Here is an 18,778-nt window from a genome sequence, read left to right as displayed (position 1 = left end):
AGGTAAAATTAAATAATGAATGAACTTGACTTTCATACAAGCCTCTATTCAATTGTTCGTATAAAATTTACTAGACAATAAACTTAGGAGCCTGAACATTTTGTATACATTTATACTGACTGTAAACTTTTTTTAGCCAAAGGACTTCCCTGGTGGCTCAGGCGGTAAAGTGCCTGCCTACAGTGCGGGAGACCTGGGTTCAGTCCCTGGGTCAGGAAGATCCTCTGGAGAAGGAAATGGCACCCCACTCCAGTACTCTTGCCTGGAAAATCCCATGGACGGAGGAGCGTAGTAGGCTACAGTCCATGGGGTTGCAGAGTCGGACACGACTGAGCGACTTCACTTCACTTTATTTCATACTGACTGTAACATTTTTGTAGCTAAAGGGCACCCAGTTACTGATTACCCAATTTTAACCTTTGAATCTTCCATATTTAGTATGATTAAAATTTGTTAATAATTTTTGAATAATATGGTTAAGCAAGGAGAGTTTGAAATACATTTTTTTCATCTTGTCTACTGTTTATTCTACTTAAAAGCATGTTAGAAACTTGAACAAATAGTGCAAAACTTGGGTGCAGGTCAAGAAACTTCCCTTCAAAATGACAGAAACCAGTGTCATAACACAATGGGTGCACACAGCTCCCACTGATAAGGTTCTGCTACACAAAAATGCTATGTATTCATATATCTATAGCCAAAATGTTGGTTTTCCCTCATGAAAACACTTCTCCAAAATTTCACTGTTTCTGAAAAACAATTAACCTGTCAAGTTTAAATTTTTTCGTTCATAATTTGGACTGTATCCTGCCATTGATATTTATTTTAATCTCCTATTGATTTCTGTGGGAATTCTTCTTGTAGAATTAAGGCAGGATATAGTCTCAAAGGAGTTTCTGCAAAGAAGTTTCCCACTTTCATCTCTTTGTGTTGGGTTTTTATTAAGTTTAGGTCATGACGTTGTATGCCTAAAAATAGGCCTACAGGCTAAAGCTATGATAAAGTCTTCTATTTTTGTGTCAGGCTGAAAGGTCAGTGAGAAGTCTCACAGGGAAGAACAACATTATAAACGATTTCTAACGTGTTTTGGTCCAGTTTCTAAACAATTGAAAGCTATTCATATTAAAATCTTTTTTACTTTGTATATCCCCAAAAGTCTATCTCCCATGAGATTTGTCTTTAAACTATCCTTTCAAACCATGTTTAAAACATTTTAAAACACTAGATATAATATTATATTAGGTAGTCATTTAAAATTACAGTTATGGTGACTATAGAATTATGGATCTTGGGAAATCCTTTGGAATGATTTTAAGTTTGAAAAAAGAGGTTTGGTTGGTGCTGAATTCTCTCAGCTTTTGCTTGTCTGTAAAGCTTTTGATTTCTCCTTCATATTTGAATGAGATCCTTGCTGGGTATAGTAATCTGGGTTGTAGGTTTTTCTCTTTCATCACTTTAAGTATGTCCTGCCATTCCCTTCTGGCCTTAAGAGTTTCTACTGAAAGATCAGTTGTTATCCTTATGAGGATCCCCTTGTGTGAAATTTGTTGCTTTTCCCTTGCTGCTTTTAATATTTGCTCTTTGTGTTCGATCTTCATTAATTTGATTAATATGTGTCTTGGGGCGTTTCACCTTGTTTCTCCTATTTGGGACTCTCTGGGTTTCTTGGACTTGGGTGGATATTTCCTTCACTATTTTAAGGAAATTTTCAACTATTATCTCATCAAGTATTTTCTCATGTCCTTTCTTTTTGTCTTCTTTTGCTGGGATTCTTATGGTTTGAATGTTGGGGCATTTAACATTGTCCCAGAGGTCTCTGAGGTTGTCCTCATTTCTTTTTATTCTTTTTTCTTTTTTCCTTTCTGCTTCATTTATTTCTACTAGTCTATCTTCTACCTCACTTATCCTATCTTCTACCTCAATTATTCTACTGTTGGTTCCCTCCAGAGTGCTTTTGCTCCCAGTTATTGCATTATTATTGATTAACTCTTCTTTATTTCTTCTAGGTCCTTTATTTCTTCTAGGTTAAACATTTCTTGCATCTTCTCAATCTTTGTCTCTAATCTATTTATCTGTAACTCCATTTTGTTTTCAAGATTTGGGATCATCTTTACTATGATTATTCTGAATTCTTTTTCAGGTAGACTCCCTATCTCATCCCTTTTTGTTTGGTTTGGGGGACATTAATCATGTTCCTTTACCTGCTGAATATTTCTCTGCCTTTTTATTTTGTTTAGATTGCTGTGTTTGGGGTGCCTTTTATGTAGTCTGGAAGTTTGTGGTTCCTCTTTGTTGTGGAGTCTGCTCCCTGTGGGTGGGGTTGGACTAGAGGCTTATCAAGGTTTCCTGGTTAAGGGAGCTTATGTCTGTGTTCTGGTGAATGGAGCTGGATCACTTCTCTCTGGAGGGCAATGACGTGTCCAGAAGTGAGTTTTGGGGTGTCTGTGGGTTTGGTATGGCTTTGAGCAGCTTGTCTTTTAATGCTCAGGGCTGTGTTCCTGCTTTGCTGGAGAATTAGCATGGTATGTCTTGCTGTGGAACTTATTGGCTCTTGGGTGGAGCTTGGTTTCAGTGTAGATATGGATGCATTTGGATGAGCTCTTGTCTATTAATGTTCCCTGGGATCAGGAGTTCTCTGATGTTCTGAAGTTTTGGAGTTAAGCTTCCTGCCTCTGGCTTTCAATCTTATTCTTAACAATAGGCTCAAGACTTCTCCATCCATACAGCACAGATGATAAAACATCCAGGTTAATGCTGAAACAATTCTCCACAGCAAGGGACACCCAGAGAGGTTCACAGAGTTACACAGAGAAGATATGAGGGAGGAAGGAGATAGAGGTGACCAGGAAGAGAAGAGGGGAAGGGAGTCAAAAGGGGAGAGACAAATCTAGCCAGTGATCAGTTCCCTAAGTGTTCTCCACCGGAGAAGGCAATGGCACCCCACTCGAGTACTCTTGCTTGGAAAATCCCATGGACGGAGGAGCTTGGTAGGCTGCAGTTCATGGGGTTGCTAAGAGTCACATACGACTAAGCAATTTCACTTTCATTTTTCACTTTCATGCATTGGAAAAGGAAATGGCAACCCACTCCAGTGTTCTTGCCTGGAGAATCCCAGGGATGGGGGTGCCTGATGGGCTGCCGTCTATGGGGTCACACAGAGTCAGACACGACTGAAGCGACTTAGCAGCAGCAGCAGCGAGTGTTCTCCACAGCCTGGAACACCCAGAGAAATTCACAGAGTTAAGTAGAGAAGAGAAGAGGGAGGGAGGAGATAGAGGCGACCTGGGAGAGAAAAAGGAGAGTCAAAAGGGGAGAGAGCAATCAAGCCAGTAATCACACCCCTAAATGAAAATGGATACTGAGGATTAGATTCTTAAAGGTACAAAATTGATATCAAATACCAAAAAGCAAAAATTAAAAATCTAGAGTAGGGGTTAGACTCTCAAAAAGACAATATTAAAAATACAAAACAAAATCACAAAAATTATAATATATATATATATATATGAAATTTGCTTTTAAAATAAGGTCTTTTTTTGGTAAGGTAATAGTAGGTGATAAAAATGAAAATTAAAGCAGTATTAAAGAACTTAAATTAAAAAAATTAAAATGTGAAATGTAAAATTACCTAGGAATTTCTCTGGAACTGTTGTGGGCAGTCTGGGGTCAGTTCAGTTTCAGATAGTTCCTTGTTCCAGCTTGTACTCATTCTCAAGTTCTATAGGACCCCTCAAATGATTAGCCAATGTTAACTACACGGTTTTAATCTGTTGCACCTGTCACTTCCAGAGCAGTCCCCTCTCTGTTTATTTTGACTTCCTCTGTTTGCAAGTCTCTTTGGTGTCTAATTTCTGCCCAGACACAAGGGGACGAAGGTGGTCACTTATTTAGGCTCACTTGTTCAGTTGTGTTGTGGGGAGGATGGAACACTGCAAACAAATATGACTAGCATGTGTGAGGAGTGCTCGCAGTGTACAGACCACACTAGGTTTGCCCCAGCTCACAGCTGCATGTGCTTTCCCTGTCTACACTGCTCAGGCTCCAGGGTGCTCTGCAGGGCACTGTCCAAAGTGGACCCTGTGTTTCATGTACTTCCCAGGTCTAAGCTGCTCGGGTTCAGGTTCTCGGGTACTCTGCAAGGGCACAGACTTTTTGGGCATGTGTTTTGTGCCCTTCCCAGTTCCGAGCAGCTCAGGCAACCAGGTGCTTGGCGAGCACACTGTCCCAGGTGGGCCGTGAGTCTTAATCCCCTTCCACGTCCTGGCCACTAGGTTTCCTGGGTGTGCTGCAAGAGCACCGTATCAGATGTGCCGTGTGTCTCCTCTGGTGAGCTGACCTCAGGCTGTGACCCTCCTGACAGATGTCAACCATCCAGGATCCCAGGAAGACATGGTTAGCAACTGGGAGCCTGCCCACAGTTTGGTGGAGGATGCCGGTCTCTGGGGCCAGGATTGCCCCTCGCCTTCCAGCTCTGGCTGTCACCTGCCTGCCTCTCTGCCTCCAGCGCAGGGAGGGGCCTGTATGCAGCCAGCTAGCTCTCCTTTGGTGTAGCTCAATCCTTTGTTCTGTGAGCGGGCCAGGTTGCATGTTAGAGCCTTTCACGGGAAAACTCTCTTCTCATTTTTTTTCCCTCTCTGGCGATCCCACAGTTTGGGTTGCTGTCTCACGTTAACTCCCTCAGATTGTCCTCAGGGCATTCAGGCTCAGTCCTTACCCTGAGGACCAATGATGCTGCTCACACCTCCCTGTCCAGCCCCTGCTCGCTGGTGGCATACGTGAGCATCTGGGCTGTTTCTCCACTGGAAATTGTGGTTAGGCACCTATTCTGTGGGTTTTTTTTTTTTTTTCCCCTCCCGGTTATGTTGCCCTCTGAGATTCTAAAACTCCCCCAGAGACCCGCCTGTGAGAGGGTTTCCAACTGTTTGGAAACTTCTCCTTCACGACTCCCTCCCCAGGACGGGACTCCCTCCCCAGGACGTGTCTCTGTCCCTAACTCTTTTGTCTTTATATTTTGTCCTACCTCCTTTTGAAGAGAATGGGATGCAATGGGCTGCCTTTCTTGGTGCCTGGTGTCCTCCACCAGCATTCAGAAGTTGTTTGGTGGAAGTTGCTCAGCATTCAAATGATCTTTTGATGAATTTATGGGGGAGAAAGTGGTCCCCGTCCTATTCCTCTGCCATCTTGGGACTGCCATAACTTAGCTTTTAAATTCATCAGATTCACATGAATTTAAAGTCACAACAAAAACTGAAGTAGGTAAAGTCATTAAGAATACACTGGTATTTAAGTTTTTAATTTAGTGGTCCTTGGATTTAAGTTTCCTGGTATCATGAAAGTCTCTTAGAATTTATGGAATAAATAATAATAAAATTTGACCAAGAGAATTTGTGATGCTGCTCTGCCCACTTGACAGATTAGGGTTATTGTCCAAGCTGAATGAGATGTTTATATAAGTACTTATAAAAATACATGTGAAAAGCAGAATAATTCTCAATGTTACTCTGAATATCTTCCAGATTAGATATCTAATTTGACCTCATCTATATGATAAAGATGGAGAAGGAAATGGCAACCCACTCCAGTGTTCTTGCCTGGAGAATCCCATGGACAGAGAAGCCTGGTAGGCTGCAGTCCATGGGGTCGCATAGAGTCGGACACGACTGAAGCGACTTGGCAGGCAGCATATGATAAAGAATAGTCATTTAATGAAACAAATGAAGTTTCATTGTAAAATGAATTCACATTGTTCTCTGTCCCTCAGAAAGACACTGATTCTGAAATGAACTATTATTTTAAAGCAAATAGTCTTGGAAAGTTCTCCTGATGAGGAGGAAATGTTCTGGTTCCATTATGAAAACCATAGATAAACCTCATCACTGTATGTAACTACAGTAGTTCCCCCTTATCTGTGAGGGATACTATCCAACACCCTTAGTAGATGCCTGAAACGGCAGCAGTACCGAACACTGTATATGTTTCTTCCTATACACACATAACTATGACAATGTTTAATTTGTCAGTTGGGCAAACTACAAGCTTAACATCAGTAATAAAATTGAACAATTATAACAGTATACTGTAACAAAAGTTTTAAGAACGTGGTCTTGTCACTGACTATGCCAGTTCACATATGTGATGCTGGTGGCATACGTAAGGCCAAACAATACTAAAACATTGGCATTTGGAACAGAAAGGCTTATTACAGGACCATGCAAGTACATGGGTGGTTCATGCCCTAAGAAGCCCAAAGTTACTGAAAGCTCTCATCAAAACCCTTTTCAGAGCAAAAGGTGGGGAGGGGTGTAGTTAGTTGTTGCAGACTGCTTGGTGTCAGAGTCTTTGAAGTCTGGCAAAAAAGTCCCTATAACTCTCTACCAAATGAATATTATTTTCTGTCCCAAGAAGAAAGGGCAAGGACCCAAGGTACAGCTGTCACCCTTCGAGGTCCCTGTTCTGGCTAAGAGGAAGGCAAAGCTCAGCTAGGGGCTCCCTCAGGGCCAGGTCCCCCACACCTTGCCCAGCCGTCACCTCTGAAGGAGCTGGGCAGCAAGGACCCAACTGGCCATCAGGCTCCTCAGGCCACCCAAAGCAGAGGAAACCAGGTCCCACAAATGGTGACCCAGACAGACAGCTGCTGCTATTAGGTCACAGAGACAGGGATGGGGGAAAGGCTCACCACAGCCTCAAGGCCTGGGCCAAGGCTAGTGGGTGGCCTTGGTAAGGGCTCTGGAGCCCTGAAGGGCACAGACTCCCAGCAGTTTCTGGGCCCCCCAGCTCACAAGTCTGGGTGAGCTGGAGGGCCTGAGGGAGAAGGCCAGGATCCAACTCTTACCTCACTCTCTACCTCAGGACCACCATTCCATTGTTGTCTGAACCCCCTCATTAATTGCCCATTCTTGACTGTTATTTGCTTGTGGGTGCCACCATGGCACTGACTAATGACTGAGCAATACTCATTGCCTGGCAACAGGGTATGGAGAAATGACATTCAGCAATGGCTGCCAGCTTCCCGCTGGGCTCACTGCACTGTTACAGTCTCTCTCTCTCAAAATATCTTATTGTGTAAGTTTAACATCTTACCTCACATCCATCTTAACTATGCACTTACATATTTGAAGTCTGAGGCGACACAACAAAACTAGCAAGAGCTTCTCTTTTCTTCGCAATTTCACAGATTGGAAGGTCATTCTTAACTACAGATCTCAGCAACCTCAGCATACCATTTCTTTCTTTCCGCATTATTTGCTGACTTTCTCCTTTTTACATAAAGGAAGCACTTTCTGGCTTCTCTTGGGCATCTCTGAATTGCTAACACCACTCCATTTATTTTGCGGTCGCCATTAAGGTTATGTGAACACAGGTATAGCGATATTGAGACCCTGGCTCTGATAACACAGCAGCCCCTAGGTGACCGACGGCGGGGTTTGCTGGACAAAGTGGTGATTCCCGCAACCAGGCAGCTAACCTTGAGAGATTTCGTGGTGGTGCTCAACCACGTGGGATTTGAAACTTACCACCAGGGAAACTTTGGAAAGTGAAAATTGCAGAACAGAGGGACTATCTTACCTGAATTCATTGTAACCATGTGTGGATGAAGTAGAACTGTGTAGCTCAAATCCTTTCTCTGTACAGAATTCAGTCTGAGGTGTGTGATCAGCCAACAGATTCAGAGCCAAGTCACACTTTCCAGAAGGACAATGACGAGCAAGGCTGAATTGCAAAGGCCTGGCCACTTCCTCCGAGGGAGGAAGCCTCTCCACCACAGGGACCTCACTCTGGAGCTTCCCACAGCCTGGCAGAGACAGGGTCAGGTCTGCAGCTTCTACATCCTAGCCTGACAGCTCTGCTTGCGCAATCCGACTTCCTCCTCTTTTTTGCACAACTTTTCTGCAGTCCTGTCTCCATCCCAGTGTCTGCTTCCCAGAGAACTCAGCCAACTCCAAGAGCAGTTCAAGAAAGCCAGAAGGAAAGACATGGTCCCAGGACGGGCTCACTGGTCACCATTTGAGACTAAGGACACCATCCCCATTGTTCTGTGAGCCAAGACTATGCCCTGGCACAAGGAGGCAGCCCAGCTGCTTAGAAATTAACAGCTGGCAGCTTGGAAGCCACTTCTATTGGAAGGAATTGTCATGACTGATGGAAACAGGACATAGGACCGCAGACTTAGTGAGCTGTCATTAAGTCATGGTGCTTTCCTTCCTGATGAAAAGCTAACAATATTGAACAAATAATTGAAAAGCAAATGTGAATACCAGAGCACTTCTTTGGTAGCCTAAATGAGGCCAATTTCCTCTCTTAGGAGAAGAGAAGAAAAGCTTAAGGCAAAACTGAGGATTTAAACTATTATCCCTGATCTTCAGAGACAATTGAAAGTTCTTCTGAAGCCAGTATGTTACATCTCAGGGCCCTGAGATGAGAATATCTGAGTAGATCCCTCTTGAGATTTTGAGTCCTCAGAATTTAAAAAATTTTTATTTACACACCTTTGTTTGTTTGTTTTTAGAGCACTAGGTTCACAGCAAAATTAAATGGAGAGTACAGAGTTTCCACGTATGCTCAACCTCCCTGCCCAGGACAGCCAGACTCTTTTGAACCTCAGAGCCCACAGAGATCAAGCCTCCAGCCCACCATCAAGACTGGGCCACCCTCAGTAAGGAGGACAGTGCAGCACTCTCCCCTCAAGCCCACAGGGATCGTCTCAGAATGTGTGCCCCTCTCTCTGTGGCTGCCTGGCAATAGTTAAGTACAGCATCACCCAGATGGGGACTTATTAACCTGCTAGAGAAATATAGGCCAAGGCCACAGAGAAACCACAGGAATTAGTGGACATGACCATCCAGGATGGCAGGAGGCAAGGATGGCCAGGATAGCAGGGAGGGATGGACATGACCATCCGGGATGGCAGGTGGGATTGCAATGGGAGGTTTCCTGAGCCGGGGGACTGGAAAATAAGACATAACCAAGGAGAGTTTCTCTTGTGACATGGGACTTAACACTCTGCCACAGACCCCAGGGAAGGATGTAGGGATGGCTCCTAGCAGCATGGAGAAAGCAATAATCCATGTTGAACAGAATTGAAATTCCCAAATTGCTATGGCCAATTGTAGAGAACTGATTAAATGCCTCAGAGAAGTAATATTCTTGTGAAGCCAAAAGACCATTCAGATTTTTTTCCCTTCCACAGAAAGACTCAGAGGACATTGGAGACTCAGGCTCATGAATTAGCTGGTAAGAGGGCATTGGTGTCACTAAGAGTCAGTGGTGACGGTCATGTGCAGACCAGGGCAGAGGGTAAGAGAAACTGTCATAGCACTTTCCTCCCTGATGGCAACAGAGATATTAGGCCTGAAGCAATGAAGCTAGTTACTTCATTTCAACATCAGAACTGGGATGGGAGGCAGGGTTCACTATGATCATGACCATCAAGATCAGAGTATCAGAGTACAGTCAATGGGATTTGACTCATGGAGAGGTATGGAGACAGCTCATTCCAGACCTAGGAGATTACTGCTCTGACATATACTGGGAGAATGAGCATCCTGGAATTAGCATCCAAAGGCATAGTAAAGCACTGGCTCAGAAGCAATACTCTGAAGATGGAGTCCATTCTTCCAGAGTACATGCTGTACGTTGAATTAGAAAGCTGTATGGGATGCTTTCCTGGTGGCTCAGACAGTAAAGCATCTGCCTGCAATGCAGGAGACCAGGGTTCAATTCCTGGGTTGGGACGATCCCCTGGAGAAGGAAATGGCAACCCAATCCAGTACTCTTGCTTGGAAAACCCCATGAATGGAGGAGCCTGATAGGCTATAGTCCAAGGGGTTGCAAAGAGTCGGACACGACTGAGCGACTTCACTGTATCACTGTATGGGATGCTTTGGTCCCTAATAGGAAAAGTATGTTGGTTTGGGTGCAGGAATAACACGTAGCCAAATGACCCAACCTTACACCTCTGGGCTCTGTGGGGTTACAGGTCCTAGTCCTCAAAGGAGAATAAGAACCACAACAGTTAACACTGAATAAACCCCTACTATTTGCCAGACAGTATTATAAGTGGTCTACTTGTTGAGGCATTTAATCCTATCAAAACATTGTCAGTTATTTACTATCCTGTTAATATGGAAACCAAAGTACAAAAAGGAAACTTGTCCAGGCTCACATATTTACTAAGTGTAAAACTTAACCACGATGAATACCAAAATTTATGATACAGTAAGACAACATTCAGCTGATATCGAGCAGCCAAGACCTAACAGTCACAAGGGATCTTACCATCAGGGCTTCATAGTCTTCTAGGGATCAGTGGCAAGTCTGTTTACTTAAAGAGAACCCATGATTTTTACTTATAGAGAAGCCATGATTTTTCTCCCAAATCATCAGAGCCCCTGCTATGTCTGTCACCACAAGGTCTATTCAGCATCCACAGGATCCACTGAACCATAAAGACCAAAAGTAAGAGGCACTTGCATTGCACCAGTGGGAGAGTATCCTTGTTCTTTGGGTCAAACTGGCTATTATTTTGGGCCACTGCATATGGGTCAGTGCAGTTCACAGATATGCGATTTTTTTTTTTTTTCAAAACCAAAGAGTTGCTTTTTATTTTTCATTTTGGAAGAGCAAATACTTTAGATCATAGGACATTCCTAAATCGTATGGAAGGGGAAGGTCCCTATACTTCTGTGGTATGTATTTTCGAGGCTGTGGCACTTATGCCCTTCATCTTACCAAGGTAATAGGGACCCTGCTCGGTTTTCTATCCGCATGATAGGGTAGTGGGCAGTGTGATGTCCAGACATTGATGAGGTAATTACTCATCCCTGCAGAATGACTTGAGACGTAGAACTAGAAAGTTGATATAACCCTGCGGAGAGACAGTGAAGATGTATGGCTGTCTCGGTCACATGAAAACAAATTTCTGCTATTTACTGCTTTTGGGGATAGAGAAAAAAAGCATCTGTCAAGTCATTGGGTGGTTACGAAGGACTATATTGATGTGTTCCAATGAAGAGACCTCACCACATATAAAATTGCAACGTTGAATCTCCACTTAATTAAACATCTGATAATATATTGGCATTCTTTGAAATCAGTCTGTCTTTTTCAGTAACTAAACAGCACAGCTAACCATGAAAGTGATGTAATCTCTACTCCTACATCTTGCAAGCCTCTAATAATCTTGTAGATTTCCATAATTCTAAGAGGTCGGGGGTACTGCCTTTGATTTATTCCTATTTTGGGTAAGAAAAACCTCTGGAAACTTTCACTTAGCCATTTCTAACAATGATATTAACCACAAGAAAAATTTATATGACTTTTACTACTGTCCAGACACTATTTTGAGAACTTCACATCTGTGAATCCATCTGACTTCCTAACAACCCTAAGAAATTTATGGTAGTTTCATCCAACTTTATAATAGGAATCATCACAGTTCAAGGAGACTTGCCTGCATGGAATCAGAGTTAGATGGATCATACTTACCTTTTGAACATGAAGGTCTGGGAATCTCCCTCTCCCATTCTATGGTCTTTTTTTTTTTTTAATTTTTTGAAGCATAGTTGATTTACAATATTATATTAGCTTCAGGGATACACACAAGGGTTTGACATTTTTATACTCCATTTAAAATTATTATAAAATGTTGTCTATATGTCTTGTGCTGTACATTCCATCCTCATAACTTATTTATTTTGTACTGATTGGTTTGTTCCTCTCAGCACCCTTCCCCACTCTTGCCCCATCCCCAAGCCATCTCCTCACTGGTAACCACTGGTTTGTTTTCTAGAGTCTGTTTCTGTTTTGTTATATTCATTTGTTAGTTTTTATGGTCATTCTTAAAATGATTTCAGAGTCCTTTGAGGAATGCTAATAAGGAGATTCAAAGAATATTATTGGGTTGCTATTGCACAGATTTTCTCATGTATTCCTGACTCCTCCTTCAGTCAAAGGGCTCTGAGGGCACAAATCAAAGGGAGGATTGCCATCACCCCTGTGTCTGCGGCAGACCTCGATTCAGCTGACCTATCCTTGCTCAGAGGCACCAATCAAGTAGGACCTTAATGGGCTCGCCATCTGTCTTCACCCTAGGAACCCCAAGTTGTCCAGCCACCGTCACTGATCTTGGAGACAGACTCGCTGCACTGACTACCGCACAGTGGAAGATGCCTACTGCAGTAACCGCGTCCATCACGCTTTTGGTGATTAAGTGTGACCTCATGACTTCTCTCACCCCAGGAACTTCCTTACCCACTGAAATCAAGGAGTCATTTCCATTTCAACATCTTCTTCTATCAGCTGTGGCCTGAACACAGCCAGGAAAGATATCTGACCTGCTGGCATAGCTCTCAGAAGGCGCTGATGAACACTCTCTTCAAAGCCCTCTCTGGGTCAACATGAGGTGGAGAGAAGCCAGCCACACACGGTAAATTTACTCCAACACATTTTACATCCCAATATCTTTGGATTTCTTTACTTAATTATTCCAGAATTTTTCTTCCCTCTCAGTTTAATTTAGCAGTAGCCACCCAAGACCTTAATGAAACACTCAATGAAACAATTATCATTATTTCCAGCTGTTGAAGTTCCACTGAATCCAGAATTCTGACACTTATATAGAGAAATTCAGCCCAGTCTAAAACTAGATTTTCTCTCCTTGCTCAAGCAAGCACAGACATATTCCCCGGATTTTTCCTAATATGAATTTGAAAATTGCTCCAATTCTTTGGGTGGGAAAATTACATCCTGTGGCTTTGTAATCTCCCTTTCTCTGTCCCAGTGTGAAGAGACTAATTAAGTTGTAGATTTAGGTATCAGGGTGGTGATGAAATGTAATTCCTTCCACTGAAATGTAATTCCTTCCAAGCAATGAGATTCTGAGTCTTTAAACAAGGCAGGAACAAACTCTCTGATATGGAAAGATAATTGGAGTTAGATCCCTTTCCTTTACTTAGAAGTCATACTAGATAATCCAGTGTCACTGCCAGAAGTTCCATTATTACTAGCTGTAGCCCTAACTGTCTCACAAGATTCTGCTAAGGTTATAAAGTCAACTGGTGTGGAAACCCACAATCTGAAGAAATACATAGCACATTTGCTATTCAGCTATTTTAGTTCTGCTCTTGATAAGAAATTATCTAGCAGTCCTGGGAAGCCCCTTGGATTTAGTCTATATCTTGAGAGTTTTAAAAACTGGCTAATCACTTTCTGTTTTTAATCTTTAATCTTTTAATTGTCCATAGAATCAGCTATCAAACCCATAACATAAATGCTCTTTCTTGGCAATGGCAACTCAGCCCCTCACCTCCTTGCCTTTGATGGATACTTCTGATTGTATCTGGTTTAGCTGTTTGCCACTGCATGCCATAAGCAAACACATTTCCATACCTTAATACTATCTGGATGCCACACTGCCTTCAAGCTCAGATGACTAAATAACCCATTTCAGATACCTTTCCATTCCCTGGGGCTTCTGACTGCAACCACTCCTGATCAATTTCTAAGTCCACAAAAATATTTGTATTTAGGGGGAAAAAAAGAAACCACTTCAACACTAGTGCAAATACTTTAGGATCTCACACAAAAGGAAATCCATAAGGAGTACAGGCTTCAGAATCACTTAATCCCCTGAAGCAGGAATGTCAGCCAGGTCTTGGATTATTTGTTTCTTCTCTCTCCTTTGCAGAGTTCTGGATTCCTCCTAAAGCTATCTCACTTGAGGTTCTGGGAAGTATCAGTACAGGTTCTGCAAGAAAAAGAGTGACTTTCTTTGGCTCCACGTTGTGAATAAGATCTTGGGTGGAAGCCTCTAGCAGACTTTCCTCCTGTCGTTTTGCCATGTGAGTAAGTTAAATCCCTTAATGTACATTCATCATTGTGAGTTCTGCTTGTAAAAAATCTTTTCTATTTGAAACAACACACTGGAGTAGGAATTTCTCTTTTCCCTCTGGGCTCTTTATTTTTTGTTATAACCATGCAGCCAGGTTAGGGTATGTTCTATTAAGACACATACTGCATAATGTTTTCAATGTGATAATTCCTAATATTCAAAAGATAATAAATAAATGTGGAATGAGTGACAAAGACTGCTGTTTGAGAAATCTTCCCTGTAGCACCCAGAGATGCCAGGATATGGGCCATCCTAGCTGATACCTGCTGTGCTCTGGATTTTAGAGTATAAGATATCTTTTTCCCTTGGTGTACTTTTTGTGAGGTTTGTTTTCCTTTGCCTCTTGTAATCTGAGCTGTCTATCTGGTGGCCGAGGTTTGGATGTCGATAAAAAGGAAGGAGTAAATAAAGCCTATTTTTAGCCTGGACTCCTGCACTCTGTGTCGTCTATACAAATGAAGTCACCGTGGCTCTTAGCTTTCTAGCAAATGAGAGGGTGATCTTAGAAAGGGGTCACATTGAGATGAGGCTTTAAGAACCCTGAGATCCCCTGAACTCTGCCTTGGCTAGCCAACTTCCTCCTCAAAAGGTCCTGTGTGCACAATCAAGGCAATATGGGAAATATAGTACTTTCTGCAAGCTAGGATTTTGTGCCAAAGTAGAACTCCACTGAGTCAGGCTGAATCCAATGGGAGCATTTTATTTTTCTTACGCTGGTTTGGTCTAAATATTAGTGAAACAAGGAGGCTATAATGCCTGTTCTCTTTCTCCCAAAGCTCTAATAAGAATCTCAGAACTCACCATAACAGTGGATGCAAATCCCCACCTGCCCAAATCAGAAACAAATGTAGACACCGTGTCTCCATTACCTACAAGTCACCACTCCAGCCAAAGAACCCTAAAATTGAAATAGTTCAAAACCTTGCCTTGCCTCCTTAAGAAAGCAATGAGAATAGAGAGAAGAATGAGGTTTCCTTCTTCCAGAAGCTGACACAAGATGCTCATAAGAACCAACTGCTTAGTTAGGATTTGAGGCCAAAGACTTAGCATAATTAATGGGATAATTTTTTTGGAGTATCTCTTTTCCATATCTTTTTTGTGTACCCGAACAACAGAGGGAAGCTGGCAGAAAATTCAAGGTTCAGGATTCCAGTCACACATTTATTTCCTTTCTCCTATGGTAGCATCTTGTAGGAGAGAGAAATCCTCATTAAAATCCTTGTGTGTAAAAACATATTGTCACATATTTGTAAAGATAATGACATGGCTTAAGCTGGTTCTTGAACACCATATAATCTCTCTTCCTGACCCTCAGAGAACATTCCTCAAGTCACTTTAAAAAAATGTGTTATGTATCATTTTCTTAGCACTCTAGCAGAGGGGAATTTGAGATTCTGCTAGAAGAAGATGGAGTTAAGGATTAAAGAGTGAGTTTGGAAAGTAACGTCAGGAAGGAAAGGGGATGATGCGGACACAGGGTGTATCAGGAGCAGATTACTGCTTAGCACTTCGGGGAGATGCTGTGGAGATTACTTTTGCGCTTCCCACTCAGAGGGCAGGAAGCTGGCCTACATATCCCCAGACTCAAACCATCACACCCAGAGGCTGCTCTCGGGGCATCAACTCCTCAGAACAGCCTTTGGACAGAGGTTTCCAGGAGCCTCTAGAAGGAACGCTTGGTCCACAGAGGAAGGTGGGTGTCCAGCATGTGTAAGGAGCACCAAGATCTCCTACATGTAGACCAGCTTTGGGTAAAATTATCTTAGATGAATACCCCTAACCAGAACACCCTCCTTTCTGATGTCTTTGTGAGGCTATGAAATAACAGTGATGATTTTCAGTCTTCGTCAGTAGAAAAAGTAACATTTCTTTAAATGCAGTTCTTAGAGATTATGACCTCTCCTTTATGAAAAGGATTTGTAAAATTTTAATGTGTCCTCTTTGTCATGAACCTATATTATTTTTTACAATTTATGGTGCTATGCAACATTTCTTCTCCCTCTTCTGAAAGAAGAGTATTAGACTCTATTGTTTTGAAAGTTTACTGTGTCCCAGGCATGGCTTTAAGGTGCACTGAAGATTTAGGATTTAAATCACTGTGGTGGTGGTTTTGTCCCTAAGTCATGTCTCACTCTTGCGACCCCATGGACTGTAACTTGCCAGGCTCCTCTCTCTATGGGATTTTCCAGGCAAGAATACTGGAGTGGGTTGCCATTTCCTTCTCCAGGGGATCTTCCAGACCCAGGGTCTCCTGCATTGCAGGCGAATTCTTTACCAACTGAGCTACGAGAGAAGCCCTAAAATTATTAGTGTTATTATTACTATTATTTTTTTTGGCTGCACCAAGTCTTAGTTGAGGCACACGAGGTCTTCAGCTGCAGCACGTGGGATCTAGTCCCCCGACCAGGGACCGGACCCCAGCTCCCTGCACTGAGAGCTTGGAGTTTTAGCCACTGGACCACAGGCGAAGTCCCTCAAGAATAAAGTGAAAGCTGCCCAGTCATGTCTGACTCTTTGCAACCTCATAGACTAGTCCATGGAATTCTCCAGGCCAGAATACTGGAAGATCTCCAGGGGATCTTCCCAACCCAGGGATCTAACCCACATCCCCTGAATTACAGGCAGATTCTTTATCAGTTGAGCCACCAGGGAAGCCCAGGTGAGTTTAAATCACTAAATCCTCACATAAACCTGTGAAGGAGGAACTACAGATGAGGAAAACAAGGAACTGAGGGGCCAGTTCACTTGCCCAAGGTCACAGAGCAGGAAAGGAGACGATCCACCCAGCAGGCTGGCATCTGAGCCTGCATGTGACTGTCACCTGGTCGATACACCAAGCACAGCAGAGTCAGCATTCTGTTCTTCCTAGCGAATGTTCTGGTTTGATCCTTAGACTTCTTCGAGTTCCATGCTGCAGTTCAGTCTCTGCCTGAGACAGGAGTCCTTCCTCTGAGACTGATAAATCAGCTGTGTCACCTCGCATGTTTGTGCAGCTCGGTTCACAGTAAGAGACCTCCCACTTGGTCCTTACTGTCAACGTCTCTTCTAGACAGTTTTGGCAATTTTTTGTTTTTGTATTTTAAACCTGTTACACATTAGAGTTTACTGGTTCGTGATAGTGAAAAATTAACAAAAGGATTAGAGAGTCCTCTCCCACTGGATTAAGTGCTTTTGGAATGCCTGGGGTTGCTATCTTTGTCCACTTCCTTCAGATGATAAGAGGAGTAGAACATTTACCAAACTGGTGTTTAGTCCTTATGGATAAATTTCTGGGATTAAGAATGGATTAAGAGATTTATGGGAAATGATAAGCATTCTAAATCCCCACATTCAAAGGAAGATAATTGATACTAGAAGTAATAACATGATAATGAGAGTTTTTGAACTATTTCACATAAACAGAATACCACTAATTAAGTACATCAGGAAAAAAATACTCAATATATTTCATAAACTGTATTAATTTCTCCCCTGATCGCATTTTTATACTACACTGAAACACAGAGTTGGGTATTGGGTGTTTGAGAAGTCAAGTTTAATTTGAACTGTAAGTGAGCCTATCTACTACTCTATTTCTGTATTCTGATAAAAGAATGTGTAAACATTTTGGGAGGCTCTAGGGATTTTCAAATTTCAAACCTGCTTGCTGGGTTGCTTTGCAGCATTTTAAAAATAACAAACACTATCAGGATCCTTTTGGTTTCAAATGTTTTTGATTTATTCCCACATTTAGACCAAAGAAACTGATTAAAACCTGGTAATTTACTTTTGAGTTTTTAAAACAAAAATTTTAAACTCACCTAGGTTAATGAAAAGAGGGGCAGTATGGCAGTTTACATTTTGTGGCCATTTTCTAAGTATAACTAGATTCAAAATTCTTTCATTATAAAGAAGATAATGTGTCAAAAAACAGTTGCTGTTTATCTTGGGGGAAAATCAACTAAAAAATTCTTAAAATATGGCAGCCTCTGTATTTTCGTAAGGAACAGTCCAATTTCTAGTCAATTTCATTCAGAAATCTCCCAAGAAATTTTCTGGAGTTTTATTTCACCTTATGAAATAAGTAAAAGAAAACTAGGTTTGTATACTAAGGTGATTGATTCTCCGAGTTGCAATCTTCCAGCAGATCAATTTGTGTAGCATGTTTGTTTCTGACACAGCTGTCTTTGGAGCAATTCACCTCCTTTAAATCACCGGCAACTCTTCCGCAACTCTTCCAGCTGCTCACCACTATATAATCCATTCAATTTACAATACCATCATTGTCCTTTGTTCTGCTTCTAGTCAGTATTTTCTCTGTTTCATTTTTTGTTTTGTCACTCACTCGAACAATCTGTAACAATTAAAATGACAAACTCTTTCTGACTTACTTCACTCTCAAGATTGTTTTGGCTATTTGGGGTCTTTTGTGTTTCCATACAAATTATAAATTTTTTTGTTCTTGCTCTATTTAAAATGCCATTGGTAATTTGACAGGGACTGCACTGAATCTGTAGATTGCTTTGGGTAGTATAGTCATTTTGACAGTATTGATTCTTCCAATCCAAGAATATGGTATGTCTCTCCATCCGTTTACATCGTCTTTGATTTCTTCATCAGTGTCACAGTTTTCTGCAATCGGGTCTTGTGATGAACTAGAGAGGTGGGATGGAGGGGGTGGGAGGCAGGCTCAAGAGAGAGCAGACGTATGTATACTTATGGCTAATTCACGTTGTTGTATGGCAGAAACTAACACAACATTGCTGCTGGTGCTGCTAAGTCGCTTCAGTCGTGTCCGACTCTGTGCGACCGCATAGATGGCAGCCCACCAGGCTTCCCCGTCCCTGGGATTCTCCAGGCAAGAATACTGGAGTGGGTTGCCATTTCCTTCTCCAATGCAGGAAAGTGAAA

General features: G+C 42.2%; 1 long non-coding RNA gene across 1 annotated transcript; it reads left to right on the top strand.

Annotated features, from left to right (window-relative positions):
* The first annotated feature begins 2,081 nt into the window (after positions 1–2,081).
* LOC104976775 (uncharacterized) lies at positions 2,082–14,316 on the top strand. Its single transcript, XR_001495264.3, has 3 exons — positions 2,082–2,426; positions 12,091–12,424; positions 13,685–14,316. It is a non-coding gene; the product is annotated as an uncharacterized lncRNA (long non-coding RNA).
* Positions 14,317–18,778: the final 4,462 nt, after the last annotated feature.

The sequence above is a fragment of the Bos taurus genome, chromosome 27 (genome assembly GCF_002263795.3).
Source record: "Bos taurus isolate L1 Dominette 01449 registration number 42190680 breed Hereford chromosome 27, ARS-UCD2.0, whole genome shotgun sequence".
Taxonomy (NCBI): domain Eukaryota; kingdom Metazoa; phylum Chordata; class Mammalia; order Artiodactyla; family Bovidae; genus Bos; species Bos taurus.
This window is presented reverse-complemented; position numbering and strand designations above follow the sequence as displayed.